Consider the following 12,122-nt stretch of genomic DNA (forward strand, 5'->3'; position numbering starts at 1 on the left):
ACAGGCAGGCAGGCAGAGACAGACACACACACACACACAGGCAGGCAGGCAGAGACAGACACACACACACACACAGGCAGGCAGGCAGAGACAGACACACACACACACACAGGCAGGCAGGCAGAGACAGACACACACACACACACAGGCAGGCAGGCAGAGACAGACACACACACACACACACAGGCAGGCAGGCAGAGACACACACACACACACACACACAGGCAGGCAGGCAGGCAGAGACACACACACACACACACACACAGGCAGGCAGGCAGGCAGAGACACACACACACACACACACAGGCAGGAAGGCAGGCAGAGACACACACACACACACACACACACACACACACACACACAGGCAGGCAGAGACACACACACACACACACACACACACACACACACACAGGCAGGCAGAGACACACACACACACACACACACACACACACACACACACACACACACACACACACACACACACACACACACACACACACACACACACACACACACACACACACACAGGCAGGCAGAGACACACACACACACACACACACACACACACACACACACACACACACACACACACACACACACACACACACACACACACACACACACACACAGGCAGGCAGAGACACACACACACACACACACACACACACACACACACACACACACACACACACACACACACACACACACACACACACACACACACACACACACACACACACACACACACACACACACACACACACACACAGGCCAGCCAGCCAGCCAGCCAGCCAGACAGACACGTATTTTATAGGAAGAAAGATGATTGTATAGGAAGAAAGATGATGATAGATAGATACATAGATACATAGATAGATAAACGATAAAATGTACTTACCACTGCTGTCTAGGAAAGAACGTCTGGGTCTAGTTCTACTGCCACTGTGTGCAGCAGCACCACCACCCCTCTCCTCCTCCTCCTCCTCCTCCGACGTGTCTAAGTAAAATATTGGTATGTAAATATGATGTCCACAAAATCACAAATGTCAGGCATTAGCAGACACTCTTATCTATATCTGAATCCCCAAAAAGACACCCAGTAAAATATTGGTAGGTAAATATGATGTCCACAAAATCACAAATTATTAGACAGGCAGGCAGGGAGAGACACACACACACACACACACACACACACACACACACACACACACACACACACACACACACACACACACACACACACACACACACACACACACACACACACACACACACACACACACACACACGAGAAGAAAGATGATAGATACACACACAGACAGACATGCAACACAACAGACATACATGCAACCTAGATTTAGACAGACAGACAGACAGACAGACACATAGATAAATAGATAAATAGATAGATAAATAAATAGCTAGACAGACAGATAGACAGACATGCATGCAACCTACATTTAGACAGACAGACAGACAGACAGACAGACAGACAGACAGACAGATTCAGGCATTAGCAGACACTCTTATCTATATCTGAATCACAAATTATGTCAGGAGATAGATAGATAGATATGCAACACAACAGACATGCAACCTAGATTTGATGATGTCCACAAAATCACAAATTATTTCGATAGATAGATAGAGACAGACAGACAGACATATATTATAGGAAGAAGGATGATAGATAGAGCAGGAGATATAAGAAGAAAAAAGAAAATAACACATAAATAATCAATAATCTATACAGATTGTGTATGTAGTAGCATACAGACAGACAGGCAGGCAGGCAGGCAGGCAGCTAGACAGACAGAGAGAGAGAGAGACACACACACACACACACACACACACACACACACACACACACACACACACACACACACACACACACACACACACACACACACACACACACACACACACACACACACACACACACACACAGCCAGAGAGAGAGACAGACAGACAGACAGACAGACACACAGGCAGGCAGGCAGAGACACACACACACACACACACACACACACACACACACACACACACACACACACACACACACACACACACACACACACACACACACACACACACACACACACACACACACACACACACACACACACACACACACAGCCAGAGAGAGAGACAGACAGAGGCAGGCAGGCAGGGAGAGAGAGAGACACACACACACACACACACACACACACACACACACACACACAGACAGACAGACACAGACAGACAGACAGACAGACAGACAGACAGACAGACAGACAGATTTTATAGGAAGAAAGATGATTGTATAGGAAGAAAGATGATGATAGATAGATACATAGATACATAGATACATAGATACATAGATACATAGATAGATAAACGATAAAATGTACTTCTTACCACTGCTGTCTGGGAAAGAACGTGGTCTGGTGTCCAGCTCTCTCAAGGGAAGCCATTCCTCACCATCTGACTCCAGCTCAGTATCTGTTGGGTCTGACAGGGATCTTTGTGAATTATAAGGGCTTTCTAGGAGCTCACGGGTACTGGTTTTCTCCCTAGCACTGCGACGGAGAAGCTGGGTCGGTTCAACGTGTCCCCCCTCACTGCCAGATATCTCAGCGTCCGTCTCATCCTCTATGCTCGCGGTCGGGGAGACTGCGGTCACCGGAGCCTCGACGCGACGGAACCTCATCGTCTCCTCGATCGTTTGCTGGCGCTGCTGGCGACGTGCGGCTGTACTGGCTGTGCTGGCGGTACTGGCCCTGCTTGGCCCGGGGTCTGGGTCGCCGACAGGGCGACTGGAAGCAGCGCGTCTGCGCTCGGCGGTCGCCGGGTGCTTGCGCTTCACTGGCTTTTTAGGGCCAGGCATGTTATCTCTAGTGTGTGTGTGTGTGTGTGTGTGTGTGTGTGTGTGTTCTCTCTCAAACTCTCTCTGTATAGAATAGATCGATCGCTTACGCTCTCTCTCTCAAGCTCTCCTTACTGCTTCCCCACAACGGGCAATATGTCCCACACACTTTTATAAACTTCTGTTGTGATCAGGTGGTCCTTTGATCTTCGGAGCCTCACAGCTTGTTATGATCAGTCCTGATCGCTGTTGTCACTGGGTTCGTTCGATTTCAGAGGTCCCAACAACTTTGTTTTCTCACGTGACCCTTTCTTCAAAGAAGTTGTCCTCAGATGACCCATACTTGACGTCGGTGTTGTTTGATCACAGAGGCCCCAATAAGTTGTTTTCTCACGTGATTCCTTCATCAAAGAAGCACCAAGGATTTGTTTTCCTACGCTCTGTGTGTGTGTGTGTGTGTGTGTGTGTGTGTGTGTGTGTGTGTGTGTGTGTGTGTGTGTGCGTGCGCGCGCACGCGTGTGCGTGTGTGTTGTTTCGCTCACGTGTTTCCTTAGACCAAAGAAACCGCTGTGTGTGTGTGTGTGTGTGTGTGTGTGTGTGTGTGTGTGTGTGTGTGTGTGTGTGTGTGTGTGTGTGTGTGTGTGTGTGTGTGTTCCCACAGTTGTTTTGATCACGTGGTCGACAGCGGCAGTGATCACAGAATGTTTATGTTTGACCGTCACAGAAGCTGTTCTTCTGATCGTGGGAACTAAGATGTTTTAAGAAGATGTTTTTGATTATAGGTCACCCTGACTTTTGATGGCATGATTTCATGTTTTCTTTCATGATAGAAGCCCCAAATTAAGTCACAGGCTGGGGAAGAGCCCCATCTAACTGAAACCCAAAAAAAAAAAAAATCACCCAAAATCTTTTTTTTTACGGATTTGACGGATCGTGGCACTCGAGGCCATTGGTCAATTTGACGGATTTGACGGATTGTGGCACTGAATGAGTTAAGTAAAAGTACCAATACTGCAATATAGAAATGCTCTGTTACAATTAAAGGTCCGGAATTCAGAATGTACTTGATTAAAAGTACATAAGTATTGGTATCAAAATGTACTTAAAGACTTTAAAGTACCAACATTTTTAGTACTCGTTTGGCAGAAGTTCCCATTTCGCAGGTTTTCAAATGTATAAAATGTACACAAATCCGTTGAAAATGGCTGATCTACAAGCTCACAACGTGTGGCTTTGCGACGCATTGTGAGCTTATGGATCGGCTATTTTCAAATTGCCAAAGTTTACAGTAAATAGGGCTGAAGTGGTTCTGTAATAATAATCAAAATCCACAAAGTAACTAGTATCTAAAGTTGTCCAATAATTGTAGTGGAGTAAAAGTACTACATTTGCCACTGAGATGTAATAGAGTAGAAGTACCTCACAATTGTACTTAAGTACAATACTTGAGTAAATGTACTTAGTTACTTTACACCACTGCTTAAATGTAAGTACAGAGATTGAATCAGTAAACTAACTATGTGTTTAACAACATTAATGATAAAACATGTCACAGGCTCATACCATCACAGACTGAATCAGTAAACTATGTGTTTAACAACATTAATGATAAAACATGTCACAGGCTCATACCATCACAGACTGAATCAGTAAACTATGTGTTTAACAACATTAATGATAAAACATGTCACAGGCTCATACCATCATCACAGACTGAATCAGTAAACTAACTATGTGTTTAACAACGTTAATGATAAAACATGTCACAGGCTCATACCATCACAGACTGAATCAGTAAACTAACTATGTGTTTAACAACGTTAATGATAAAACATGTCAAAGGCTCATACCATCACAGACTGAATCAGTAAACTAACTATGTGTTTAACAATGTTAGTGATAAAACATGTCACAGACTCATACCATCACAGATTGGAAGTGACGTCCACTTTCCACGGCTACATGTAGCAGTGGCCATACCATCTCTCATGTCATACCCTTCATCACAGGTACAACTGATACCTTCTCCATCTGTGTACCACCCACGGACAGGTGTGTATTCTGCATTGGGGATCTCTGGGCCGAGACAGTCGTTAACATCTGAGAAATAGAAGTATTTTGCAAAAAAGTTAAATAGCCACCAGTGGTGGAAAGAGTACTCACCTTTTTTACTTGAGTAATAGTATCGATACCGCAATGTAGAAATACTCTGTTACGGATAAAAGTCGCATATTCAGAATTTACTTGAGTAAAAGTACAAAAGTATTGACATCAAAAGTAGAAAGTGCTCATTGTGCAGAAAGTTCCATTTCAGGTTTTCCAATGTATAACAATCTTTTAAAAATAACAGATCTACAAACAATGTGTCGCATCGCAACACATTGTTGTTGCATCGCATTAATGTATTCGTCAAAATTATGCTTAAGTACAGTACTTGAGTACATGTACTTAGTTACTTTACACCACTGGGGGCAGGACTTGACAAGGGGTCAGTTGACCTCACAGTGTTTTTTTTCTGCTAAACGGGTGTGTGAACAAAATGTCTGAAATTCCCACATCGGCCTCTAAAGTAAACCTGCTCTACGCTTTGTCTTCACACCACAGTGTGCTTGACTTGCTTCTGATTGGCTGCCGCTCTGTCTGCCTGCAGAGTTGCAGTGGCGGACACAAAGTCGGACATTTCTCAACTTTGCCGCAACCCTTTTTGCTGTCTGGCTCCGCCCACGACTATGTATTTATAAACCTCGCCGCCGTCTCAGAAGGTGAAAGCATAATACCAATGCTGCAGTGGTGGAAAAAGTACTCAAATGTTTTACTTAAGTAAAAGTACCGATACTGCGATGTAGAAGTACTCTGTTACAAGTAAAAGTCCGGAATTAAAAATGTACTTGAGTGAAAGTACAAAAGTATTGGCATCAAAATGTACTTGAAGTACCAAAAGTAAAAGTACTAAATATTTGAAAATAGCCTAGGTATAACCAAGGGGCAAGTCTCAGATATTTACGATGAGGCCGACAAAATGGCCAGAGTGGCGCTGTTTTACCCTGCGCCGACCTGCGGTGTCAGAAAGAATTTATTTTAACGCAAGTGAATGGGTTTTTTGACAAACTTTAGACTAGATTTTCTTACTGTAATAAAAATGTTCATGAATTCTATATGCTTCCAGTCGCTAGTTTAAAGTCTCCTTTCAATCATCAGGATATGCGTTTTGCTAAATTATGGTCCCATTTATTATAAAATTGACGATAAAGTAGGCTATTCTCTAGGAGGGGCGGGATGATTTGATTGACAAGCTACATAACCAATAGCATTCATTCCCCGCCCCCCGCTCTTGATTGACAAGCTACCCAACCAATAATGGTCTGGTCTCATTCTGACGCGTATTGAAAGATGGCGGACCTACAGTCTTGGAACAATCGGCTTCATTTTCGGTCTGTAGAAAGGTATAACATAGGGCTAAAGTGGTTAACGTATGTTTCATTATATCATAGTTTATATCTGAAAAGTAACTAGTAACTAAAGTTTTCAAGTAAATGTAGTGGAGTAAAAGTACAATATTTGCCTCTGAGATGTAGTGGAGTAGAAGTAAAAGTATTGGAAATTGGAAATAATCAAGTAAAGAACAAATACCTCAACATTTTACTTAAGTACAGTACTTAAGTAAATGTACTTAGTTACTTTCCACCACTGCACTGCTGGTTCAGCATAACGTGGGAGTACATCCCTCAACTGGATGTTCCAACCATAGATATAGAAACCTAGACACCTCATTGGTCCATAGATATAGAAACCTAGACACCTCATTGGCCTCTTCAGTTCATTGGAGCGACCTGTGCCGCGACCGCCATTTTAGAGGGGGCACGCTGCCACTCAAAGTGACTACTGGCCAATCACAGCGCGTTGACTATTGGCCAATCACAGAGGACTGTTTTCCAGGACTCGTCAGAATCTAGTTGTCCCGCCCCCACCTGCCTCTGATTGGCCTACCGAACGTCCCCTTCTGTGACGCGCGCGGAAAGTTGCCGCTTGCCCCGCGGAAGCTGGTGCGCGCCCGAGATACAGGCGCCTCATCTATCACACACACACACACACACACACACACACACACACACACACACACACACACACACACACACACACAGTGTATAATATGTAATAATCATTAATACACACTCACCTATACATTGTGGTGTGTGTGTCCAGGTGCCATTGTGACATGTGCTTGATGCCCACCAACCTCCTACATGTGGTTTGCGTCCCTGCTCACACCTGCAGTGGTGGAAAAAGTAAAAGTACTGTTTGGAAATAGCATACATATGAAATAGGGCTAAAGTGGTTAATGTATGTTTTATAATGTCATAATCAATATTGAGCTGTAATGGAGTAGAAGTAAAAGTACTGAAATTTGGAAATACTCCAGGAAAGTAAAAATATGTCAACATTGTACTTAAGAACAGTACTTGAGTAAATGTACTTAGTTACTTTACACCACTGCATACCTGTAACTGATTGTTGTTCCATGAAGATGAGTCTCTTTGTCAGGAACAACAAACCCATCGTCTAGTGTGGGTGCAGGACATCTGTTCTCCCTTTGCCCTGAAACTGAACGCACATGCCATTAAAATAATACTTTGGGTTTAATATTCAAAGGTTTCTTATTTAAAGGTAGGGTAAGTGATTTACTTTAGTTAAAATAGGTGTTAAATGGCTCTATATTGTGATAGTACTCATTACTATAGAGTGTTTGTTGACATAACAGTACATGGAAGTACAAATTCACAATACAAGGTCTACTAAACTGGAAAGCTCATTAAGCACTAATTTGTTTAAGATGAGATCCCCATGCACACAAATCATGATGACATATAAGAGACAGACAGATATACACGCTACTATACAGAATGTCATACAATCAGTTTACAGGTTACTGGTATGAAAAGTGAAAAATATGTACAAAAGAAGAAATTTGCATCATTTCTTCCACGCATTTCACTCGTTTCCATTTCCTATCCACTCATCTGCCCTACCATCATTTGTTCACATTTACATGCATTCCCAAACTATGTTATAACTACCAATGCCAACCACATCAATCACCTACATAGCAGAGGTGATTGGTGCCCTGAGGTTGGTGCCCTGTACTTCAGCACCTCAAGCCCGTTGGATAAGCCACTACTGTTGAAAAGGCTTGCATATTATGAGACTGTGCTCATTATTTTTTGAGCGCGACCCGCGAGTTGAATTGTGTGTGCGCTGAATGTACAGGAAAACAACGATGGCTTCCCTTGGACCAGCGTTGCCAAATTTTGTGAGAGATACAAGCAACCAGGTCTATGAAGAGAAGTCCAAACTAAGCGACTAGGGCAGTTCAGTCTAACTTTATTGTCGAATGTTGTTTTAGAGCAGTGGTTCACAAACTTTTTCATGTCAAGGACCCCCAATATATTCAAGCGACTTTACAGAAAAACAAGCCCAAAGTAGCTTATAATAAGCAGACTTGGCAACACTGCCTTGGACGCACTACTCTAGTCTACACTACACAAATTCTGTGAATTGTCGATGGCTGCCCGTCTGCCACCGGGCCCACCCCACGATCGACTTAGAAGGCTTTGATGATCTACCAGTAGATCGTAATCGACTGGTTGGTTACCCCTGCTATAGAGTGTTTGTTCAGTAAAAGCAGTCTCCATGTCTCTCCAGCTCTTTATTAAGCAGAACATGCATTTTCAGTGCTCTCTCCTGATTGGCTTAAATGTTGTCACCTACCTGAAAATGTGTTTACTAAAGAGCTGGAGAGACCCCTGTGACCCAACAAACGCGCTCTGTAGCAATGATTACTATCAGTATATAGGCCTAGTACTTTAACCTTTTTAACAAAACAAAAAAAATACCAACAAATATAACTCACCCTATCTTTCATCAAATGATAAAAGTCTAAGTTCTTACCATTTAACGCCTCCAGAAGAAAAGCCAGAAGGACAAAATGAAGCCATGTAAAACACATCGTTGTCAGGCTCTGTCCAACAGAAGTGTACAAGGTTCTTCACAGTGTCCGTCTATATGTGGACCTGCTTTCTGATCACTGTTCAGGTTAATCATTGACAAAGTCAACAGTATTTGTATGTCTTTGAGATCAATTGATTTTATTTAGCGGGGAGGGTATACAAGGTTAGTACCTGACTGGCTTGAGCTGGAACCAGAGTCGTTCTGGGTGTGTGTGTGTGTGTGTGTGTGTGTGTGTGTGTGTGTGTGTGTGTGTGTGTGTGTGTGTGTGTGTGTGTGTGTGTGTGTGTGTGTGTGTGTGTGTGTGTGTGTGTGTGTGTGTGTGTGTGTGTGTGTGTGTGTGTGTGTTGTGTGTGAACGCCGATGAGGAACTGACCCCCACCAGGTACACTCAGGTCAACACACGCCCACAAGTCGACTAGGGACATCTCAACTGTGTATTTGTTATGTGTTGTATTGGACAGAAGCTAAGCAGTAGGCCTAGTGGAAAGTAACTAAGTGCATTTACTTAAGTGCTGTACTGAAGTACAATTTTGAGGTATTTGTGCTTTACTTGAGTATTTCCAATTTAAAACACTTTCACTTCTACTCCACTACATCTCGGAGATCCAAATATTGTGCTTTTACTTCACTACATTTTAGTTACTAGTTACTTTGTAGATTTGGATTAACCACTTCAGCCCTATACATATTTTGACCTCACAATTTGGCTCACAATGTGTCGCATGGCGACGCATTGTGAGCTTGTAGATCGGCTATTTTCAAATGATTTTTATACATTTGAAAACTTGAAATAGGATATTCGGCCTAATGAGTACTTTAAGTACTTTTTTGATACCAATACTTTTGTACTTTTACTCAACAACATTTTTAACGCCTGACTTGTACTTGTAACAGAGTATTTCTACATTGCAATATTGATACTTTTACTTAAGTAAAACATTTGAGTACTTTTCCCCACCACTGCAGCCAAGCTTCCAGTAAACACAGCAGTGTTTACCTCATTTCATGTCTGTGAGCTCTGTGGACGATGATTAACTTACAGTGTAAGTGTTTACAGGGAATCTGCACATTTATAAAGTGACAATTTAATGACTTTTTAAATACCAAATTGTCAAATATTACTTAGAGGAAAACGTTGTGAAAATAGCCGATCTACAAGCTCACAACGCCTCGTAGTGCGAGGCATTGTGAGCTTGTAGATCGGCTATTTTCCACAATATTTATCTGTGGAACCGAGTCAAACTAGATAGTAATGCTATACAATTCCAAGTTCTTGTCAGGGTGGGGGGTCCCTAGTTCAAATATGATTATTATTGGTGTGTCTCTCTGAAAACAAGAATGCATGACATAGATGTCATGGTGAACGAGAGTTGGCAGTGGCTGGATGTTTGTGGGATGCGGGTTTGTGAGGGCAGGCCATATTCTGGCATGTGGCGGACTGTTGGTCGGTGTGATTTCTGCTATGTAGGTGATTGATGTGGTTGGCATTGGTAGTTATAACATAGTTTGGGTATGTATGTAAATGTGAACAAATGATGGTAGGGCAGATGAGTGGATAGGAAATGGAAACGAGTGAAATGCGTGGAAGCAAATGATGTTAGCAAGTGAAAAGAAAGAAGAGTTCATGGATGGAAATATGGATATTGTGTGTGTGTGTGTGTGTGTGTGTGTGTGTGTGTGTGTGTGTGTGTGTGTGTGTGTGTGTGTGTGTGTGTGTGTGTGTGTGTGTGTGTGTGTGTGTGTGTGTGTGTGTGTGTGTGTGTGTGAGAGGTAGGAATACATTTTTCTTTCTTTCTTTTGCATTGAGTCATGTTGTCCATCATATGCATCATTCACACTGTGCTAATAGCAGAACAGCAGTGGTTCTCAACCTGTGGGGCTGGGGCCTACTGGCAGGCCGTGAGGATATTGCAAGTGGGCCCCCCAAATAATTGTCAAAAAAAACCCATTAAGATGTCACTGACAGTATAACATCTCTCTACGTCGTCCTCAGACGAGCCCTCCATCGGAGTCTCCAGTCATCTCGGTTCTCCATACATCTGGCCAGCTCCTTTGTGCTTTCTGCACCAGCATCTTTCCTTAGTACATCCACGTAGGTAGGTGTGGGACGTCCTCTTGATCGATGCCCGTGTGTTGGCTCCCACAGTACGAGCCTTTTGACCGGGAATTCTCGGTGCCGGTGGCAGTGGCCGGCTAGTCTCATCCTCCACGGCTATCTTTTCTGATACACTTGGTAGTGTACAGCCGTTTGTTGGTAATGTGCTTCTGTTGTAGTTAGGGGTGGATGTTCTTGGGGGATGTTATAGGTCATGACCTCGGTTTTCTTTTAGCATGAGGCCAACCCTATCACACCCTAACTTCACTCTGGACAAGATCTCCTGTGACTGCTTTAGGTGCAGATAGCAGGCAGATGTCGTCAGCGTAGTCCAGGTATATCAGGGTAAATAGCACTCAAAATTGTTCTGTGGATGGTAACGTTCGGTACAACAACCTACTGTAGTCCGACCCTTTTTTTTCCTTTTTTTTTTTGTGGAACGCTCGGCCCCAGCAGTTCTTATATTTAAGAATAAGGAGTAAGGTTAGGTTTAGACATAGTTTTACTGAGGTTAAGTTTAGGAATAAGGTTAGGTTTAGACATAGTTTTACTGAGGTTAAGTTTAGGAATAAGGTTAGGTTTAGACATAGTTTTACTGAGGTTAAGTTTAGGAATAAGGTTAGGTTTAGACATAGTTTTACTGAGGTTAAGTTTAGGAATAAGGTTAGGTTTAGACATAGTTTTACTCAGGTTCAGTTTAGGAATAAGGTTAGGTTTAGACATAGGTTTACTTAGATTAAGTTTAGGAATAAGGTTAGGTTTAGACATAGTTTTACTGAGGTTAAGCTTAGGAATACCTGGTTGCGACCGGATTTGACCGGATCCGACTAGGTTGTTGTACAGACCGATCTCGTATTCGTGTCGCTCATAGAATCAACAATCAAGTTACATTAGTCACTACTGATACAGTACTGATACATATCAAAATGTACTAAGTACAAGTACTAAAATGTTTGAAAATAACAGATCTACAAGCTCACAATGCGTCACATTGTGAGCTTGTAGATCTGTTATTTTCAAATAGCCAAGGTTTAAAATATAGGGCTAAAGAGGTCCATGTATGTTTTATAACGTAATAATTTATATCTGCAAAGTAACTAGGAACTAAAGTTTTCAAATAATTGTAGTGAAGTAAAAGTACAATATTTGCCTCTGCGCTGCTTTTATCCGCCA

At 42.6% G+C, this 12,122-nt stretch overlaps 1 long non-coding RNA gene across 1 annotated transcript in view; it reads left to right on the plus strand.

The window, feature by feature from the left end:
• Window positions 1–12,122, plus strand: part of LOC311035783 — a 255,651-nt gene that overhangs the window by 180,537 nt on the left and 62,992 nt on the right. The window contains exon 2 of the long non-coding RNA XR_014599776.1: window positions 10,848–10,950. This is a non-coding gene — a long non-coding RNA (uncharacterized lncRNA). The remainder of the gene's footprint in view (window positions 1–10,847; window positions 10,951–12,122) is intronic.

Source organism: Gymnoscopelus microlampas (genome assembly GCF_963454915.1).
Source record: "Gymnoscopelus microlampas genome assembly, chromosome: 20".
Lineage (NCBI taxonomy): Eukaryota > Metazoa > Chordata > Actinopteri > Myctophiformes > Myctophidae > Gymnoscopelus > Gymnoscopelus microlampas.